The sequence below is a fragment of the Aegilops tauschii genome, chromosome 7 (assembly GCF_002575655.3).
Source record: "Aegilops tauschii subsp. strangulata cultivar AL8/78 chromosome 7, Aet v6.0, whole genome shotgun sequence".
In the NCBI taxonomy this organism is placed as follows: domain Eukaryota; kingdom Viridiplantae; phylum Streptophyta; class Magnoliopsida; order Poales; family Poaceae; genus Aegilops; species Aegilops tauschii.
The window spans coordinates 34,132,449-34,155,886 of NC_053041.3; positions in this window are offsets into that span (position 1 = coordinate 34,132,449).

Here is a 23,438-nt window from a genome sequence, read left to right on the forward strand (position 1 = left end):
GAGGACCACATCGGCGAGATCCTCGTCCGCCTCCTCCCGCTTCCCTCCTTCCTCGTCCGCGCCTCCACCATCTCTGGGCAATGGAGGCGCCTTGTCACGGACCAGGCCTTCTTCCACATCCTCGACGCCCCGATTAGATCCCTCGCGAGCGCTTATATCCCTATGCTTCTGGCACGCGCTTGGTCGCCGGACCTTGCTCAGATGCCGCCATGGCCGCGTCCTCATCATGAACCGGGATCTGACCCTTCTCCTTCTGTCACCCCTGTCATGAGGGGCCTCCGCGGCATGGTAATTCCTCTGAATTTCATCGATGACGAGTACGTCATCTACAATGGGGCCGTGCTCTGCGCTGTTGCTGACGTGCAAGGTCACGTGCATGGAGACTGCCACTCGGGCCGCTTCAACGTTGTTCTGGTGGCCACCAGATGGAGACACCCAGTGCTAGCCCAGGTCAACTCCTTAGAGACTGATGAGGGCGAGATCTTCCCATAATGGCGAAACCATGTATTATCAGCAAGTTGCTCCCCTCCACCCTCACGAGAAATGATGTTTACCGGTGGCTAAAAATGCCCCTAGATGGCACACTCAAGTTCGATTTGGATAGCGAAACACTATTTGTGGTCAGGAGGCCTATTTTTAATGACATTCCCAGTTCCAGCATCCAGATCATCATGGGTGATCATGGTCGTGTTGGCTTCGCTGTATTTTCGTACGAGAGCGTACAAATGTGGGAACACATGCTCAATTGACATGGTACTGCCATATGGGTGCCACGATAGACCGCTCACATGCATAGTATGCTTTGGTATGCTATGCTCAATATAGTAGGGTACTTTGAGGATGGTGATGCGCTTCTTCTAACAGTGTCCTTCGGTGGGCGTGCGGCCACCTACTCCTTCATACTTCAACTTGAGTCATTGGAGTGGACGAATCTTAATCAAAGATTTTTGGAATATTCCTACCATCCATTCGCATACTTCTATACTGCAAGTAATTGCTTATCTTTACATTACAGGAGATGCCTGAACATACTTATTTTGCATGCATGGTTGCCAAATGCCTTTACTGTGCTTTGAACTAATTGGTAGCAAATTAGATCAATATAATTAGTAGTTGTTTTTTTGTCTTATAACTCAATTGTATTTATCTGGAAAGATATCAAACTATTTTGACTAATGTGCACTATCATATCATTTCTTTGCTTACATCCTCTATATAAAGTCATTGTGGGGAACAACCTATTGGTCGGGTTGGTGGGGGTAAGGCGTGCGTGCGGCGGGAAGCGGGATTAGTCCCCATTCCTGGAATCCGATGTTTTCATCGTTTAAAGAAACATAAAAGAGATTGTGAAAATTTGTCAATCTGCTCAATATAACGTGTAGTCAAAGACACCTTCCTAGTAAATCTTTCACGTGAAATTTAAGCATACAAGGCTCTAAAGGGGACTCCATTGCATGTAGCAGGTTTCTTATGTAGTAAAAGATTTTCTATCGACAATATTACCGTAAACATATCAGTACATGTAGCATGTTTCTTGAGCCCGCCTATTGACAATACATACCAAGTTGCTGACATGTAAGAATACTCATATGGTATGCCAAATAGACCTTAGTTTGTTTCAGGATTGTGTTGTTGTTAAAGCTATTACTATTATCCATGCATAGAACAGACTCTTCTTCCCCATTTTAACATGTTGGCTGAGTTGTTCACTGAAAGCATAGAAATTTAGACTTGTGAGGCTCACAGTCAATTGTTATTTGTTAAGTTAGTGACACTATTGTCTTGGTTTTATGCACCCCTCCGTACTTTGTTTTGGACTGGATTCTCAGTGTTTGATATGGCGATGACAACCGAACCTTGCTGAAAGAGAAAATTCTTCATATGTCCATTAGCTAGCGAAAATTGTTCAATGGTTGAGGTGTCACCCCTTATATTTCCGTAACTTGAGGTGTCAATTGCTGTTCTACCATCTTGACAAACAATTATATTACGTTGTACAAACAATTATAAAAGTGTCACGATCATACTTTCGACATGCGTGAACATTTTCCAAAAATGTCAGCAACATTTTTTAATGGAATGAAACATTTTTCACATGACATACTATTCCCTCTCCATGTTGAATCATAAGGATACTTCATTTGTAAAGCCCGTGCGGGCACACAGGTTGCCGACTCGTATAAATAAAAGGTAAGATTCATTACCATCCTTTAAAGGGAAAGTCTTCAATAGTTTGCAAGGTGTTCAAAACAAAGCAATAAGCACATAACTCTCTTTGTTCACAGCAGCCGAACACGACATACATGGTAGAATACGCGTGTACCTCTACGAGAGCAGCAGAATTAGCGAGTGAGCATTTCTCTAGAGGCCCAGCCCGTGTATTCCTTCCTTCTTACGTATCATCCAATAGGGCATAGCCTCCGCTTTACTCATTTCCATTTTTCTTCACATGAGTCACGAGGGCAGCGGCGGTGGCGGCGAGATGGCCCTCCGCACCGGCCATCCGCAGACGGCGGGGCCACTGGAAGACGAGGACCACCTCGGCGAGATCCTCGTCCGCCTCCTCCCGCTGCCCTCCTTGCTTGTCCGCGCCTCTGCCATCTCTCGGCAATGGGGGCGCCTCGTCACGGACCAGGCCTTCTTCCACATCCTCGACGCCCCGATCATATCCCTCGCGAGCGCTTCTCCCTATGCTTCTGGCACGGGCTTGGTCGCTGGACCTTGCTCAGGTGCCGCCACGGCCGCGTCCTCATCATCAACCGGGATCTGACCCTTCTCCTTCTATCGCCCCTGTCACGAGGGGCCTCCTCGGTGTGGTAATTCCTTTGGATTTCATGGATGACGAGTACGTTATCTACAATGGGGCCGTGCTCTACGCTGTTGTCGACGTGCAAGGTCACGTGCATGGAGACTGCCACTTGGGCCCCTTCACCGTGGTTCTGGTGGCTACCAGATGGAGACACCCAGTGCTAGACCGGGTCTACTCCTTAGAGACTGGTGAGGGGGAGATCTTCCCATAATGGCGAAACCATGTATTGTCAGCAAGTTGCTCCCCTCCACCCTCACCAGAAATGATGTTTACAGGTGGCTCAAAATGCCCCTGGATGGAACACTCAAGTTCAATTTGGATAGCGAAACACTATTTGTGGTCAGGAGGCCTATTTTTAATGACATTCCCAGTTCCAGCATCCAGATCATCATGGGTGATCATGGTTGTGTTGGCTTCGCTGTATTTTCGTACCAGAGCCTACAAATGTGGGAACGCATGCTCAATAGACATGGTACTGCCATAAGGGTGCCACGATAGACCGCTCACATGCACAGTATGCTTTGGTATGGTATGCTCAATATAGTAGGGTACTCCGATGATGGTGATGTGCTTCTTCTAACAGTATCCTTCGGTGGGCGTGCGGCCATCTACTCCTTCATACCTAAACTTGAGTCATTGGAGTGGACGAATCTTAATCAAAGAATTTTGGAGTATTTCTACCATCCGTTCGCATACTTCTATACTGCAGGTAATTGCTTATCTTTACATTCCAGGAGTTGCCTGAACATACTTTTTTTGCTTGCATGGTTGCCCAATGCCTTTGCTGTGCTTTGAACTAATTGGTAGCAAATTAGATCAATATAATTAGTAGTTGTGTTTTTTGTGTTTTATAACTCAATTGTATTTATCTTGAAAGACATCAAACTATTTTGACTAATGTGCACTATCATATCATTTCTTTGCTTACATCCTCTATATCAAGTCATTGTGGGGAACAACCTGTTGGTCGGGTTGGTGGGGGTATGGCGTGCGTGCGGCTGGAAGCGGGTTTAGTCCCCATTCCTGGAATCTGATGTTTTCATCCTTTAAAGAAACATAAAACAGATTGTGAAAATTAGTCAATCTGCAAAATATAACGTATAGTCAAAGACACCTTCCTAGTAAATCTTACACCTGAAATTTAAGCATACAAGGCTCTCAAGGGGACTTCGTTCCATGTAGCTGGTTTCTTATGTAGTAAAAGGTTTTCAATCGACAATATTACCGTAAAGATATCAGTAAATGTAGAAGGTTTCTTGAGCCCGCCTATTGATGCTATATTAGGAGTAACTGACAAAACATACCAAGTTGCTGACATGTAAGAATACTCATATGGTATGCCAAATAGACCTTAGTTTGTTTCAGGATTGTGTTGTTGTTAAAGCTATTACTATTATCCATGCATGGAACATCCTCTTCTTCCCCATTTTAACATGTTGACTGAGTGGTTCACTGAAAGCATAGAAATTTAGACTTGTGAGCCTGACAGTCAATTGTTATTTGTTAAGTTAGTGACACTATTGTCTTGGTTTTATGAACCCCTCCGTACTTTGTTTTGGACTGGATTCTCAGTGTTTGATATGGCGATGACAACCGAACCTTGCTAAAGGAGAAAATTCTTCATATGTCCATTAGCTAGCGAAAATTGTTCAATGGTTGAGGTGTCACCCCTTATATTTCCCTAAGTTGAGGTGTCAATTGCTGTTCTATCATCTTGACAAACAATTATATTACGTTGTACAAACAATTATAAAGTGTCACGATCATATTTTCGAAATGCGTGAACATTTTTCAAAAATGTCAGCAACATTATTTTAATGGAATGAAACATTTTTTACATGACATACTATTCCCTCTCCATGTTGAATCATAAGGATACTTCATTTGTAAAGCCCGTGCGGGCACACAGGTTGCCGACTCGTATATATAAAAGGTAAGATTCATTACCTTCCTTTAAAGGGAAAGTCTTAAATAGTTTGCAAGGTGTTCAAAACAAAGCAATAAGCACATACTCTCTTTGTTCACAGCAGCAGAACACGACATACATGGTAGAATACGCGTGTACCTCTACGACAGCAGCAGAATTAGCGAGTGAGCATTTCACTAGAGGCCCAGCCCGTGTATTCCTTCCTTCTTACGTATCATCCAGTAGGGCATAGCCTCCGCCTTACTCATTTCCATTTTTCTTCACATGAGTCACGAGGGCAACGGCGGTGGGGGCGAGATGGCCCTCCGCACCGGCCAACCGCAGACGGCGGGGCCACTGGAAGACGAGGACCACCTCGGCGAGATCCTCGTCCGCCTCCTCCCGCTGCCCTCCTTCCTCGTCCGCGGCTCCGCCATCTCTGGGCAATGGGGGCGCCTCGTCATGGACTAGGCCTTCTTCCACATCCTGGACGCCCCGATCAGATCCCTCGCGAGCGCTTCTCCCTATGCTTCTGGCACGCGCTTGGTCGCTGGACCTTGCTCAGGCGCCGCCATGGCCGCGTCCTCATCATCAACCGGGATCTGACCCTTCTCCTTCTGTCACCCCTGTCATGAGGGGCCTCCGTGGCATGGTAATTCCTTTGGATTTCATCGATGATGAGTACGTTATCTACAATGGGGCCGTGCTCTACGCTGTTGCCGACGTGCGAGGTCACGTGCATGGAGACTGCCACTCGGGCACCTTCAACGTGGTTCTGGTGGCCACCAGATGGAGACACCCAGTGCTAGCCCGGGTCTACTCCTTAGAGACTGGTGAGGGGGAGATCTTCCCATAATGGCGAAACCATGTATTGTCAGCAAGTTGCTCCCCTCCACCCTCACCCGAAATGATGTTTACCGGTGGCTAAATATTCCCCTAGATGGCACACTCAAGTTCAATTTGGATAGCGAAACACTATTTGTAGTAAGGAAGCCTACAGTTCCAGCACCGAGATCATCATGGGTGATCATGGTCGTGTTGGCTTCGCTGTATTTTCGTACCAGAGCCTACAAATATGGGAACACATGCTCAATAGACATGGCACTGCCATATGGGTGCCACGATAGACCGCTCACATGCATAGTATGCTTTGGTATGCTGTGCTGAATATAGTAGGGTACTCCGAGGATGGTGATGCAGTTCTTCTAACAGTGTCCTTCGGTGGGTGTGCGTCCACCTACTCCTTCATACTTCAACTTGAGTCATTGGAGTGGACGAATCTTAATCAAAGATTTTTGGAGTATTCCTACCATCCGTTCGCATACTTCTATACTGCAGGTAATTGCTTATCTTTACATTACAGGAGTTGCCTGAACATACTTATTTTGCATGCATGGTTGCCCAATGCCTTTACTGTGCTTTGAACTAATTGGTAGCAAATTAGATCAATATAATTAGTAGTTGTGTTTTTTGTGTTTTATAACTCAATTGTATTTATCCTGAAAGACATCAAACTATTTTGACTAATGTGCACTATCATATCATTTCTTTGCTTACATCCTCAATATAAGTCATTGTGGGGAACAACCTGTTGGTCGGGTTGGTGGCGGTATGGCGTGCGTGCGGCGGGAAGCGGGTTTATTCCCCATTCCTGGAATCCGATGTTTTCATCGTTTAAAGAAACATAAAACAGATTGTGAAAATTAGTCAATCTGCTCAATATAATGTGTAGTCAAAGACACCTTCCTAGTAAATCTTACACCTGAAATTTAAGCATTCAAGGCTCTGAAGGGGACTCCGTTGCATGTAGCAGGTTTCTTATGTAGTAAAAGATTTTCTATCGACAATATTACCGTAAACATATCAGTACATGTAGCATGTTTCTTGAGCCCGCCTATTGATGATATATTAGGAGTAATTGACAACACATACCAAGTTGCTGACATGTAAGAATACTCATATGGTATGCCAAATTGACCTTAGTTTGTTTCAGGATTGTGTTGTTGTTAAAGCTATTACTATTATCCATGCATAGAACATCCTCTTCTTCCCCATTTTAACATGTTGACTGAGTGGTTCACTGAAAGCATAGAAATTTAGACTTGTGAGGCTGACGGTCAATTGTTATTTGTTAAGTTAGTGACACTATTGCCTTTGTTTTATGCACCCCTCCGTACTTTGTTTTGGACCGGATTCTCAGTGTTTGATATGGCGATGACAATCGACCCTTGTTAAAGTAGAAATTTTTTCATATGTCCATTAGCTAGCGAAAATTGTTCAATGGTCGAGGTGTCACCCCTTATATTTCCCTAAGTTGAGCTGTCAATTGCTGTTCTATCATCTTGACAAACAATTATAAGACGTTTTACAAACAATTATAAAAGTGTCTTGATCATATTTTTGAAATGCGTGAACATTTTTCAAAAATGTCAGCAACTTTTTTTAATGGAATGAAATATTTTTCACATGACATACTATTCCCTCTCCATGTTGAATCGTAAGGATACTTCATTTGTAAAGCCCGTGCGGGCACACAGGTTGCCGACTAGTATATATAAAAGGTAAGATTCATTAATTTCCTTTAAAGTGAAAGTCTCCAATAGTTTGCAAGGTGTTCAAAACAAAGCAATAAGCACATAACTCTCCTTGTTGACAGCAGCAGAACACGACATACATGGTAGAATACGCGCGTACCTCTACGACAGCAGCAGAATTAGCGAGTGAGCATTTCTCTAGAGGCCCAACCCGTGTATTCCTTCCTTCTTACGTATCACCCAGTAGGGCACAGCCTCCTCTTTACTCATTTCCATTTTTCTTCACATGAGTCACGAGGGCAGCGGCGGTGGCGGCGAGATGGCCCTCCGAACCGGCCATCCGCGGACGGCGGGGCAACTGGAAGACGAGGACCACCTCGGCGAGATCCTCGTCCGGTTCCTCCAGCTGCCCTCCTTGCTCGTCCGTGCCTCCGCCATCTCTGGGCAATGGGGGCACCTCGTCATGGACCAGGCCTTCTTCCGCATCCTCGACGCCTCGATAAGATCCCTCGCGAGCGCTTCTCCCTATGCTTCTGGCACGCGCTTGGCCGCTGGACCTTGCTCAGATGCCGCCATGGCCGCGTCTTCATCATCAACCGGGATCTGACCCTTCTCCTTCTGTCGCCCCTGTCACGAGGGTCCTCCGCGGCGTGGTAATTCCTCTTGATTTCATCGATGACGAGTACGTCATCTACAATGGGGCCGTGCTCTGCGCTGCTGCCGACGTACAAGGTCACGTGCATGGAGACTGCCACTCGGGCCCCTTCAACATGGTTCTGGTGGCCACCAGATGGAGACACCCAGTGCTAGCCCGGTCTACTCCTTAGAGACTGGTGAGGGGGAGATCTTCCCATTATGGCGAAACCATATATTGTCAGCAAATTGCTCCCCTCCACCCTCACCGGAAATGATGTTTACCGGTGGCTAAAAATGCCCCTGGATGGCACACTCAAGTTCGATTTGGATAGCGAAACACTATTTGTGGTCAGGAGGCCTATTTTTAATGATATTCCCAGTTCCAGCATCCAGATCATCATGGGTGATCATGGTCGTGTTGGCTTCGCTGTATTTTCGTACCAGAGCCTACAAATGTGGGAACACATGCTCAATAGACATGGCACTGCCATATGGGTGCCACGATAGACCGCTCACATGCATAATATGCTTTGGTATGCTATGCTCAATATAGTAGGGTACTTCGAGGATGGTGATGCGCTTCTTCTAATAGTGTCCTTCGGTGGGTGTGCGGCCACCTACTCCTTCATACTTCAACTTGAGTCATTGGAGTGGACGAATCTTAATCAAAGATTTTTGGAGTATTCCTACCATCCGTTCGCATACTTCTATACTACAGGTAATTGCTTATCTTTACATTACAGGAGTTGCCTGGACATACTTATTTTGCATGCATGGTTGCCCAATGCCTTTACTGTGCTTTGAACTAATTGGTAGCAAATTAGATCAATATAATTAGTAGTTGTGTTTTTTGTGTTTTATAACTCAATTGTATTTATCTGGAAAGATATCAAACTATATTGACTAATTTGCACTATCATATCATTTCTGTGCTTACATCCTCAATATAAGTCATTGTGGGGAACAACCTATTGGTCGGGTTGGTGTGGATATGGCATGCGTGAGGCGGGAAGCGGGTTAGTCCCAAGTCCTGGCATCCGATGTTTTCATCGTTTAAAGAAACATAAAACAGATTGTGAAAATTAGTCAATCTGCTCAATATAACGTGTAGTCAAACACACCTTCCTAGTAAATCTCACACCTGAAATTTAAGCATACAAGGCTCTAAAGGGGACTCCATTGCATGTAGCGGGTTTCTTATGTAGTAAAAGAATTTCTATTGACAATATTACTGTAAAGATATCATTACATGTAGCAGGTTTCTTGAGCCCGGCTCTTGATGCTATATTAGGGGTAATTGACAGTACATACCAAGTTGCTGACATGTAAGAATACTCAGATGGTATGCCAAATAGACCTTAGTTTATTTCAGGGTTTTGTTGTTTTTAATGCTATTACTGTTATCCATGCGTAGACCATCCTCTTCTTCCCCATTTTAACATGTTGACTGAGTGGTTCACTGAAAGCATAGAAAATTTAGACTTGTGAGGGTGACAGTCAATTGTTATTTGTTAAGTTAGTGACACTATTGTCTTGGTTTTATGCAACCGTTTGTACTTTGTTTTGGACTGGATTCTCAGTGTTTGATAAGGCGATGACAACCGACGGTTGTTAAAGGAGAAAATTCTTCATATGTCCATTAGCTAGCAAAAATTGTTCAATGGTTGAGGTGTCACCTCATATTTCCCTAAGTTGACGTGTCCACTACTGTTCTATCATCTTGACATTTTTTGTGTGTAAATTTCCCATCTGTTCTTATCCTCTCTTGACATTAGATATTTTTCCCAGTGCTACGCATTTGACATTTTTCATAAATGCAATAAACATATTTTCAAAGATGCAAACATAGTTAAGAGGCAAAACATTTTCTAGGAAAGTCATTCACTTTTTTTGAACGGTACAATATTTATTATTAACGTACATGATTTTTAAATGTCATGAACATTTTGTGGAAGGGGAAAACATTCTATTTAAATGTCACAACCATTTTTTTGAATGAAACGATACATTTTTTTTGTATTTATGAGAACATATTTTTTACATTGTACGAATAGTTGTAAAGCGAGTCACAAACATATTTCGACATGCATTAACAGTTTTCATACATGACATGAAACTTTTTTTCTTACCTCATATCCCTCTCCATGTTGGATCATTAGGATACTTCATTTGGGACGCTTTCTTTCTTTCAAGGTACGTAGGGACATCCTAAACAAGAAGAAAAACAAGTATCACATATACAAGAGGTTTGAAAAGCAGATAACGCATCAAAATGCAAAATCTCAGTTATAACATGTTCCCAAAGATGAACATAGTTTGGCTAAGGAATTAATGACATCTCTTCACGTTACAAGAAGATCATTTATTTAATTTTGCGTCCCAGCACAACGTGTCGAAGAGCCAGCTATCTCAGTACCGCGATGTTCTGGGAGCACCGAAACGGCAAACCGTTTAACACTGACTCCCACATGACCCATCGCTCTAAAGTCAAGCTCCGAGTAAGCAATCAAAAACATGTACATTGTCTATTACATACGTGTGCTCCCTCGGAATCAGCCATCTATGCTGTCACACACACACACACACACACACACACACACACACACACACACACACACACACACACACACACACAGTGGGAAAGAATGAATGAATCATTCATTCTTTCAGGCTGTGGTTATTCTTCCAGGGTGTGGCAGTTCGAGAGCTATGGTACGTGTCGTGTGGGAACACTGGGTGTAGGTGATGCAGATCCACAATCAAGAGGGACCAGACACATACACACTGATGACGAGGTTGCACATCTATGATGGTTTCTTGCTCATCTATAGTGGGACGACCGTTGAGCCTGGCATCTACAACCAGTGGGTTGCGCCTCAACATGTGGCGCACGACATCTGAGTGCCCATGGTAGCCATGTACACGACATCAAGCACAAATTGTGTACTAGTCTAAGCACCAGTGGGTCCTACCCTTTCAAGTACGGGGAGTACATGAAGCACCACGACTAGTCTAGCTGAATAGAATCGTAGTGGACCAACGACATACTCTACATTAAGCACTGAGAAGATCGGCAACATGTGTATTGTTATTGCATCATGGAGTAGCATGCACATTTAGACTAGAGGCCCTATGTATATTACTTACCACTAGTTGAATAAAAATTCTTGCTTTTTGTGTACGTAATGTGAGTTACAATTGGAAATCTAGCTGCGATAATGCCCATATTAAGATATGAACATTTCTTGTTATGCGAGAGAAATGGTCAGATTTGACTAGTGTTTATCAATTCGTTACCTTAAGGAAACAATAAGACAACCACAACTTACTATATATATCACATGTTTATTTTTGTCTGAGTTGTTGTGGGCCTTTGCTCATACCATGGGCCTGAAATTGGGAGTTCATATGCTGCATAGCGCACAGAGAGGGGAATTCAACAGTTGCATTAGATAGGTGCTAATATGCAAGATATATTCTATTTACCTCATCAAGATCTCACCACTAATCACTGATATATTTGCTTGTCATGTTGTAAGACATGACATCCGGATCTTGCTTTTTCCGTTCTCTACCACAGGCAAGGATATGTCGAGTCCTATGCTACATTGGCAATAGAGAGGTGAATTCTGACGTCAGATTTAATCGGTGCCAACATGCAAGATATATTCGCTTGTTGCATTCAAGATATTTTCTCTTATTGCATACAAGATATGACATGACGATCTGGTTAATGCTCACTAATATATTTTCTTGTCGTCATGAAATATTACAGCCATATTTAGCTCCTGTTTCCTAGCTCTCTATCTTAGGTATACTGCTAACTCTCTATCTTATTGACGTCATCAGCTAGCTGCAAATTGCTATATAAACTAGACCATTTTGTAGCTTCCAGTCGTCCAATACATTCTCATACAAACCAGTAGCTCTCGTCCAACTAGACCTACATTGTAATCGTGTATTACATTCGACGACTATTGTAAGACTAACTGTTAGAACATTTTCTTGAATGGTATGAACTTTTCCTTAAATTACATCTAAATTTTCTTACAGTTAAATCAAAATTAAAAAATGTCATGATTTTTTTGTTGAAACGGTTAACATTTTATTAAATATTACAAACATTTTTTCAATGAGACGAAATATTTTTTTTGAGATTATGAGAACACCTTTTATTACGTTGTGCAGACAATTATAAAAGTGCCACAATCATATTTTCAAAATGCGTAAACATTTTTCAAAAATGACAGGAACATTTTTGTAATGGAATGAAACATGTTTTACATGATATACTATTCCCTCCCATGTTGAATCATAAGGATACTTCATTTCGAAAGCTTTTATGTCTTTCCTGGTATGTACATCCCGTGCAAGATTACTAGCAAGTATCACATATACAAGGGAGCTGAAGAGTAATTATTGCCTCAAAATGCAAAATCTCATTTCAAACATTTTCCCAAAATTGAACATTTTTAGCTAAGAAGTATATATATGTCTCCACATTGGAACAAGGTCATTTTTTTATTTTGCGTCAACAGAATCTTGATCTGTGCAGAGCTAGTACAACGTGCCAGAGAACCAACTATTTCGATACCGTGATGGCGTGTAGACGTTCTGGGCGCACCAAAATGGCAAGCCCTTTAACACCGATACCCACACCAACCGTCACTCTAAAGCTAGGATACAAGTAAGCAATAAAAAACCAAGTACACGTTCTATGACATACATGCGCTCCCTCCAAACCAGCCATCCATGTCTTCACACACACACACACACACACACGCACACGCACACGCACACGCACACGCACACGCACACACACGCACGCACGCACGCACGCACGCACACACACACACACACACACACACACATGCACGCACGCACGCACGCACACGCACACTCACACACATCAATGAATGAATCGTTCCAATTCTTTTCACGGTCGTAGCTACTCATCCAGGGTGCGGCACTTCGAGAGGCATGGCTATGTGCCGTTTGGGACCTTAGGATCGTTGGTGATGCAGTTGCACAACTAGGAGGGAGCCACACACTCGATGATGGTGACGTTGCACATCTACAGTGATGTCTTGCGCTTCTACAGTGGGATGGCAATTGAGGCTGACCTATACAACCGGTGGTTCCTCCTCAACGTGGTGGACACAGAGCACAAGTTTACACCAGTTTAACCACCTGTTGGTCCTATTACTTCAAGTTCGGGCCCCACAACCAGTCCAGCTGCATGGACTCGCTATGCATAAACGTCGTGCTCTACACTTAGAACTGAGAAGATGGGTAAATTTTTTACACCAAATGCCCGGTGTATATTTATTACCACTAGTTGAATTGAAATTCTTGCTTGAGTGTATGTAATGTGAGTTACAATTGGATATCTAGATGTGATAATGCCCTTATGAAGATGTGAACATTACTTGCGATGTGAGATACAATGGTGTGAATCTATTAGTGTTTATTAGGTCCTCATATTAAGGAAATCATAAGTTACTATATAGTTTGGTCTGAGCTGTCATGGGACTTTGCCCATACCATGGTCCGGAAATTCGGAGTTGATATGCGGCCCATCCCACAGAGAGGGGAATTTAATGGTTGGATTTGATAGGTGCTAAAATGTTGTATATATTTTCTTTATGACATCAAAATTTCACTACTGATCGCTGATATATTTGATTGCCGTGTTGTAAGACATGACATCCAGATCTAGCTTTTTTTTGTTAATTCTCTACCACAGGCCATGACTTGCCGGGTGCTATGCTACATTGGAAACAGAGAGGTGAATTCCAAATTCCGATTTAATAGATGCTAGTATCCAAGATATATTCCCTTGTTGCATGCAAGATATTTCACTTATCTCAAATAAGATATGACATGAAGATATGGCTACTGCTCACTAATGTATTTTCTTCTCGTCATGTAAGATATGATAGTCATATCCAAGTACTATTTACTGGTTCCATATCTTAGGTGTACTGCCAGCTCTCTATCTTAGGGATGTCATTAGCTAGCCGCAAGTTATAAACTAGAAAATTCCATAGCTTATAGTCATTCTATAAATGGATGGAAACCACCAGTATCGAAGGTTAGTAAGATAAAGAACCTGTGTTGTTAACACCTTGGATATTGAATGTCTCCATGTTCTCATCATGGATGATTACGCATTGCATCCCTTCTTACAATCAGAGTCCTAAAATATTTCAACTATTGAGGTATTGAGGTTATTATGAATTCTAAGAATCATTGTGCAATTTATTATGACATATTCAGTTGCAACTTGCATATGATAACAACACATATATTATTATGTTCATCTGGAGCACCTTGACTTCTGAAGTAATTGATTTTTTATTAAATAAATATATATATAATACATAATGTAATATGAAGTTATCTTATTTACCCATGCTCCAAACTTATTTACATGAGCCTAATTGGGTTGATGCCTTTTCATCTTTAGCAACTTTTGTGCAAGGTCCCCTGCAGGGCTTGGAATTCGTGGAAGCTATATTTTATTGTTACATACTAGAATATAGACACGTCTTTAAGTAACTTTGGTAGCTTACTATATTTAATATATTCCATATCATTAACATTGGATTTAGGAACATGTTGTGGACATGCTTTTCACTTACTAACGCTTGGCACATATGAATGTCTATGATTTGCTTAAAGAAGTGATGGTATATCCTTTTTGGTTATTTCTAATTTTTTCGTATCATACAAATATTTTTAAGAACATTCAGCTAGTGATTACATGCATTGATGCCATCCCTGGAAAATTATGGAGTGATTAAACACAAAATGCTCGAGTATTGCATTAATTTGATATTTTCTATATACACATTGAAGTTGAATTTCATTTTTAGTACTTAATTAGTAGCTTGTGTTGGGAATCGTAGCATAATTTAAATTTTTCCTACGCTCACCAAGATGCATCTATGGAGTCTACTAGCAACGAGGGGAAAGGAGTGCATCTACATACCCTTGTAGATCGCGAGCGGAAGCGTTCCAATGAACGTGGATGACGGAGTCGTACTCGCCGTGATCCAAATCACCGATGACCGAGTGCCGAACGGACGGCACCTCCGCGTTCAACACACGTACGGTGCAGCGACGTCTCCTCCTTCTTGATCCAGCAAGGGGGGAGGAGAGGTTGATGGAGATCCAGCAGCACGACGGCGTGGTGGTGGATGTAGCGGCTCTCCGGCAGGGCTTCGCCAAGCTTCTGCGAGAGAGAGAGAGAGAGGTGTTGCAGGGGAGGAGGGAGGCGCCCAAGGCTGTTGTGTTGCTGCCCTCCCTCCCCCGCCTTTATATAGGCCCCTGGGGGGGGTGCGCCAGCCCCAAGAGATGGGATCTCAAGGGGGAGGGCGGCGGCCAAGTGGGGGGAAGGGTGCCTTGCCCCCCAAGGCAAGGGGGAAACTCCCCCCCCATGGTTTCCAACCCTAGGCGCATGGGGGGAGGCCCAAGGGGGGCGCCCCAGCCCACTAGGGGCTGGTTCCCTTCCACTTTCAGCCCACGGGGCCCTCCGGGACAGGTGGCCCCACCCGGTGGACCCCCGGGACCCTTCCGGTGGTCCCGGTACAATACCGATAACCCCCGAAACTTTCCCGGTGGCCGAAACTGGACTTCCTATATATAATTCTTCACCTCCGGACCATTCAGGAACCTCTCGTGACGTCCGGGATCTCATCCGGGACTCCGAACAACTTTCGGGTTTCCGCATACATATATCTCTACAACCCTAGCGTCACCGGACCTTAAGTGTGTAGACCCTACGGGTTCGGGAGACATGCAGACATGACCGAGACGCCTCTCCGGTCAATAACCAACAGCGGGATCTGGATACCCATGTTGGCTCCCACATGCTCCACGATGATCTCATCGGATGAACCACGGTGTCGAGGATTCAATCAATCCGTATGCAATTCCCTTTGTCAATCGGTATGTTACTTGCCCGAGATTCGATCGTCGGTATCCCAATACCTTGTTCAATCTCGTTACCGGCAAGTCTCTTTACTCGTACCGCAATGCATGATCTCGTGACTAACGCCTTAGTCACATTGAGCTCATTATGATGATGCATTACCGAGTGGGCCCAGAGATACCTCTCCGTCACACGGAGTGACAAATCCCAGTCTCGATCCGTGCCAACCCAACAGACACTTTCGGAGATACCCGTAATGCACCTTTATAGTCACCCAGTTACGTTGTGACGTTTGGCACACCCAAAGCACTCCTACGGTATCCGGGAGTTGCACGATCTCATGGTCTAAGGAAAAGATACTTGACATTGGAAAAGCTCTAGCAAACGAAACTACACGATCTTTTATGCTATGGTTAAGTTGGGTCTTGTCCATCACATCATTCTCCTAATGATGTGATCCCGTTATCAATGACATCCAATGTCCATAGTCAGGAAACCATGACTATCTGTTGATCAACGAGCTAGTCAACTAGAGGCTTACTAGGGACACGTAGTGGTCTATGTATTCACACATGTATTACGATTTCCGGACAATACAATTATAGCATGAATAATAGACTATTATCATGAACAAAGAAATATAATAATAACCATTTATTATTGCCTCTAGGGCATATTTCCAACAGTCTCCCACTTGCACTAGAGTCAATAATCTAGTTACATTGTGATGAATCGAACACCCATTGCGTCCTAGTGTTGATCATGTTTTCCCCTAGGGAGAGGTTTAGTCAACGGATCTGCTACATTCAGGTCCGTGTGTACTTTACAAATATCTATGTCTCCATTTTGAACAATTTCACGAATGGAGTTGAAGCGACGCTTGATATGCCTGGTCTTCCTGTGAAACCTGGGCTCCTTCGCAAGGGCAATAGCTCCAGTGTTGTCACAGAAGAGAGTTATCGGGCCCGACACATTGGGAGTCACCCCTAGGTCGGTAATGAACTCCTTCATCCAGACTGCTTCCTGTGCTGCCTCCGAGGCTGCCATGTATTCCGCTTCACATGTAGATCCCGCCACGACGCTTTGCTTGCAACTGCACCAGCTTACTGCTCCTCCATTCAAAATATACACGTATCCGGTCTGTGACTTCGAGTCATCCAGATCTGTGTCGAAGCTAGCGTCGACGTAACCCTTTACGACGAGCTCTTCGTCACCTCCATAAACGAGAAACATATCCTTAGTCCTCTTCAGGTACTTCAGGATATTCTTGACCGCTGTCCAGTGTTCCTTGCCGGGATTACTTTGGTACCTTCCTACCAAACTTACGGCAAGGTTTACATCAGGTCTGGTACACAGCATGGCATACATAATAGACCCTATGGCCGAGGCATAGAGGATGACACTCATCTCTTCTATATCTTCTGCCGTAGTCGGGCATTGAGCCGTGCTCAATTGCACACCTTGCAATACAGGTAAGAACCCCTTCTTGGACTGATCCATACTGAACTTCTTCAATATCTTGTCAAGGTATGTACTCTGTGAAAGACCAATGAGGCGTCTTGATCTATCTCTATAGATCTTGATGCCTAATATATAAGCAGCTTCTCCAAGGTCCTTCATTGAAAAACACTTATTCAAATAGGCCTTTATACTTTCCAAGAATTCTATATCATTTCCCATCAATAGTATGTCATCCACATATAATATGAGAAATGCTACAGAGCTCCCACTCACTTTCTTGTAAACACAGGCTTCTCCATAAGTCTGTGTAAACCCAAACGCTTTGATCATCTCATCAAAGCGAATGTTCCAACTCCGAGATGCTTGCACCAGCCCATAGATTGAGCGCTGGAGCTTGCATACTTTGTTAGCATTCTTAGGATCGGCAAAACCTTCCGGCTGCATCATATACAATTCTTCCTTAAGGAAGCCGTTAAGGAATGCTGTTTTGACGTCCATCTGCCATATCTCATAATCATAGTATGCGGCAATTGCTAACATGATTCGGACGGACTTTAGCTTCGCTACGGGTGAGAAAGTCTCATCGTAGTCAACCCCTTGAACTTGTCGAGAACCCTTAGCGATAAGTCGAGCTTTGTAGATGGTCACATTACCATCCGCGTCCGTCTTCTTCTTAAAGATCCATTTGTTTTCTATGGCTCGCCGCTCAACGGGCAAGTCAGTCAAAGTCCATACTTTGTTTTCATACATGGATTCTATCTCGAATTTCATGGCTTCTAGCCATTTGTCGGAATCCGGGCCCGCCATCGCTTCTTCATAGTTCGAAGGTTCACCGTTGTCTAACAACATGATTTCCAGGACAGGGTTGCCGTACCACTCTGGTGAGGAACGTGTCCTTGTGGACCTACGAAGTTCAGTAACTTGATCCGAAGCTTCATGATCATCATCATTAACTTCCTCTCCAGTCGGTATAGGCACCACAGGAACATTTTCCCGCGCTGCGCTACTTTCCGGTTCGGAAGGGGTGACTATCACCTCATCAAGTTCCACTTTCCTCCCACTCAATTCTTTCGAGAGAAACTCCTTCTCCAGAAAGGACCCGTTCCTGGCAACGAAGATTTTGCCTTCGGATCTGAGGTAGAAGGTATACCCAATAGTTTCCTTAGGGTATCCTATGAAGACGCATTTTTCCGACTTGGGTTCGAGCTTTTCAGGTTGAAGTTTCTTGACAAAAGCATCGCATCCCCAAACTTTTAGAAACGACAGCTTAGGTTTCTTCCCAAACCATAATTCATACGGTGTCGTCTCAACGGATTTCGACGGAGCCCTATTTAAAGTGAATGCGGCAGTCTCTAAAGCATAGCCCCAAAATGAGAGCGGTAAATCGGTAAGAGACATCATAGATCGCACCATATCCAATAGAGTGCGATTACGACGTTCGGACACACCATTTCTCTGAGGTGTTCCAGGCGGCGTGAGTTGTGAAACTATTCCACATTTCCTTAAGTGTGTACCAAATTCGTGACTTAAATATTCTCCACCACGATCTGATCATAAGAATTTTATTTTCCTGTCACGTTGATTCTCAACCTCACTCTGAAATTCTTTGAACTTTTCAAAGGTTTCAGACTTGTGTTTCATCAGGTAGACATATCCATATCTACTTAAATCATCAGTGAGAGTGAGAACATAACGATATCCTCCGCGAGCCTCAACACTCATTGGACCACACACATCGGTATGTATGATTTCCAATAAGTTGGTTGCTCGCTCCTTTGTTCCGGAGAACGGAGTCTTGGTCATCTTACCCATGAGGCATGGTTCGCATGTGTCAAATGGTTCGTAATCAAGAGACTCCAAAAGTCCATCTGCATGGAGCTTCTTCATGCGCTTGACACCAATGTGACCAAGGCGGCAGTGCCACAAGTATGTGGGACTATCGTTATCAACTTTACATCTTTTGATATTCACACTATGAACATGTGTAACATCACGTTCGAGATTCATCAAAAATAAACCATTGACCAGCGGGGCATGACCATAAAACATCTCTCTCAAATAAATAGAACAACCATTATTCTCGGATTTAAATGAGTAGCCATCTCGAATTAAACGAGATCCAGACACAATGTTCATGCTCAAAGCTGGCACTAAATAACAATTATTTAGGTTTAAAACTAATCCCGTGGGTAGATGCAGAGGTAGCGTGCCGACGGCGATCACATCGACCTTGGAACCATTCCCGACGCGCATCGTCACCTCGTCCTTTGCCAGTCTCCGTTTATTCCGTAGTTCCTGATTTGAGTTACAAATATGAGCAACCGCACCGGTATCAAATACCCAGGAGCTACTACGAGTACTGGTAAGGTACACATCAATTACTTGTATATCACATATACCTTGGGTGTTGCCGGCCTTCTTCTTGTCCGCTAAATATTTGGGGCAGTTCCGCTTCCAGTGACCACTTCCCTTGCAATAAAAGCACTCAGTCCCGGGCTTGGGTCCATTCTTTGACTTCTTCCCAGTAACTGGTTTACCGGGCGCGGCAACTCCCTTGCCGCCCTTCTTGAAGTTCTTCTTACCCTTGCCCTTCTTGAACTTGGTGGTTTTATTCACCATCAACACTTGATGTTCTTTTCTGATCTCCCCTTCCGCTGATTTCAGCATTGAATATACCTCGGGAATGGTCTTTTCCATCCCCTGCATATTGTAGTTCATCACAAAGCTCTTGTAGCTTGGTGGAAGCGACTGGAGGATTCTGTCAATGACCGCGTCATCCGGGAGATTAACTCCCAGCTGAGACAAACGGTTGTGCAACCCAGACATTCTGAGTATGTGCTCACTAACAGAACTGTTCTCCTCCATTTTACAGCTGAAGAACTTGTCGGAGACATCATATCTCTCGACCCGGGCATGAGCTTGAAAAACCAGTTTCAGCTCCTCGAACATCTCATATGCTCCATGTTTCTCAAAACGCTTTTGGAGACCCGGTTCTAGGCTGTAAAGCATGCCGCACTGAACGAGGGAGTAATCATCAGCACGTGATTGCCAAGCGTTCATAACATCTTGGTTCTGTGGGATTGGTGCATCACCTAGCGGTGCTTCTAAGACATAATCATTCTTGGCTACTATAAGGATGAGCCTCAGGTTCCGGACCCAGTCCGTATAGTTGCTGCCATCATCTTTCAGCTTGGTTTTCTCTAGGAACGCGTTGAAATTGAGGACAACGTTGGCCATTTGATCTACAAGACATAGTGTAAAGATTTTAGACCCAAGTTCATGATAATTGAGTTCATCTAATCAAATTATTTAATGAACTCCCACTCAGAGAGATATCCCTCTCGTCATCTAAGTGAAACATGATCCGAGTTCAACTAGGCCGTGTCCGATCATCATGTGAGACGGACTAGTCAAAATCGGTGAACATCTCCATGTTAATCGTATCTTCTATACGACTCATGCTCGACCTTTCGGTCCTCCGTGTTCCGAGGCCATGTCTGTACATGCTAGGCTCGTCAAGTCAACCTAAGTGTATTGCGTGTGTGCCGAGGCCATGTCTGTACATGCTAGGCTCGTCAACACCCGTTGTATTCGAACGTAAGAATCTATCACACCCGATCATCACGTGGTGCTTCGAAACGACGAACCTTCGCAACGGTGCACAGTTAGGGTGAACACTTTCTTGAAATTATTATAAGGGTTCATCCTACTTGCTACCGTCGTTCTAAGCAAATAAGATGCAAAAACATGATAAACATCACATGCAATCAAATAGTGACATGATATGGCCAATATCATTGTGCTCCTTTGATCTCCATCTTCGGGGCACCATGATCATCTTTGTCACCGGCATGACACCATGATCTCCATCATCATGATCTCCATCATTGTGTCTTCATGAAGTCGTCACGCCAACGATTACTTCTACTTCTATGGCTAACGCGTTTAGCAATAAAGTAAAGTAATTAACATGGCGTTATTCAATGACACGCAGGTCATACAAAATAATAAAGACAACTCCTATGGCTCCTGCCGGTTGTCATACTCATCGACATGCAAGTCGTGATTCCTATTACAAGAACATGATCAATCTCATACATCACATATATCATTCATCACATCTTCTGGCCATATCACATCACATAACACTTGCTGCAAAAACAAGTTAGACGTCCTCTAATTGCTGTTGCAAGTTTTTACGTGGTTTGTAGGTTTCTAGCAAGAACGTTTCTTACCTACGTATTACCACAACGTGATTTGCCAATTTCTATTTACCCTTCATAAGGACCCTTTCCATCGAATCCGTTTCGACTAAAGTAGGAGAGACAGACACCCGCTAGCCACCTTATACATCTAGTGCATGTCAGTCGGTGGAACCTGTCTCACGTAAGAGTACGTGTAAGATCGGTCCGGGCCGCTTCATCCTACAATGCCGCCGAAACAAGAAAAGACTAGTAGCGGCAAGAAGAATTGGCAAACTCAACGCCCACAACTACTTTGTGTTCTACTCGTGCATAGTAACTACGCATAAACCTGGCTTATGATGCCACTGTTGGTAATCGTAGCATAATTTAAAATTTTCCTACGCTCACCAAGATGCATCTATGGAGTCTACTAGCAACGAGGGGAAAGGAGTGCATCTACATACCCTTGTAGATCGCGAGCGGAAGCGTTCCAATGAACGTTGATGACGGAGTCGTACTCGCCGTGATCCAAATCACCGATGACCGAGTGCCGAACGGACGGCACCTCCGCGTTCAACACACGTACGGTGCAGCGACGTCTCCTCCTTCTTGATCCAGCAAGGGGGGAGGAGAGGTTGATGGAGATCCAGCAGCACGACGGCGTGGTGGTGGATGTAGCGGCTCTCCGGCAGGGCTTCGCCAAGCTTCTGCGAGAGAGAGAGAGGTGTTGCAGGGGAGGAGGGAGGCGCCCAAGGCTGTTGTGTTGCTGCCCTCCCTCCCCCCCTTTATATAGGCCCCTGGGGGGGGGTGCGCCAGCCCCAAGAGATGGGATCTCAAGGGGGGGCGGCGGCCAAGTGGGGGGAAGGGTGCCTTGCCCCCCAAGGCAAGGGGGAAACTCCCCCCCCCCCCCCCCCCCGTAGGGTTTCCAACCCTAGGCGCATGGGGGGAGGCCCAAGGGGGGCGCCCCAGCCCACTAGGGGCTGGTTCCCTTCCACTTTCAGCCCACGGGGCCCTCCGGGACAGGTGGCCCCACCCGGTGGACCCCCGGGACCCTTCCGGTGGTCCCGGTACAATACCGATAACCCCCGAAACTTTCCCGGTGGCCGAAACTGGACTTCCTATATATAATTCTTCACCTCCGGACCATTCTGGAAACTCTCATGACGTCCGGGATCTCATCCGGGACTCCGAACAACTTTCGGGTTTCCGCATACATATATCTCTACAACCCTAGCGTCATCGGACCTTAAGTGTGTAGACCCTACGGGTTCGGGAGACATGCAGACATGACCGAGACGCCTCTCCGGTCAATAACCAACAGCGGGATCTGGATACCCATGTTGGCTCCCACATGCTCCACGATGATCTCATCGGATGAACCACGGTGTCGAGGATTCAATCAATCCGTATGCAATTCCCTTTGTCAATCGGTATGTTACTTGCCCGAGATTCGATCGTCGGTATCCCAATACCTTTTTCAATCTCGTTACCGGCAAGTCTCTTTACTCGTACCGCAATGCATGATCCCGTGACTAACGCCTTAGTCACATTGAGCTCATTATGATGATGCATTACCGAGTGGGCCCAGAGATACCTCTCCGTCACACGGAGTGACAAATCCCAGTCTCGATCCGTGCCAACCCAACAGACACTTTCGGAGATACCCGTAATGCACCTTTATAGTCACCCAGTTACGTTGTGACGTTTGGCACACCCAAAGCACTCCTACGGTATCCGGGAGTTGCACGATCTCATGGTCTAAGGAAAAGATACTTGACATTGGAAAAGCTCTAGCAAACGAAACTACACGATCTTTTATGCTATGGTTAAGTTGGGTCTTGTCCATCACATCATTCTCCTAATGATGTGATCCCGTTATCAATGACATCCAATGTCCATAGTCAGGAAACCATGACTATCTGTTGATCAACGAGCTAGTCAACTAGAGGCTTACTAGGGACACGTTGTGGTC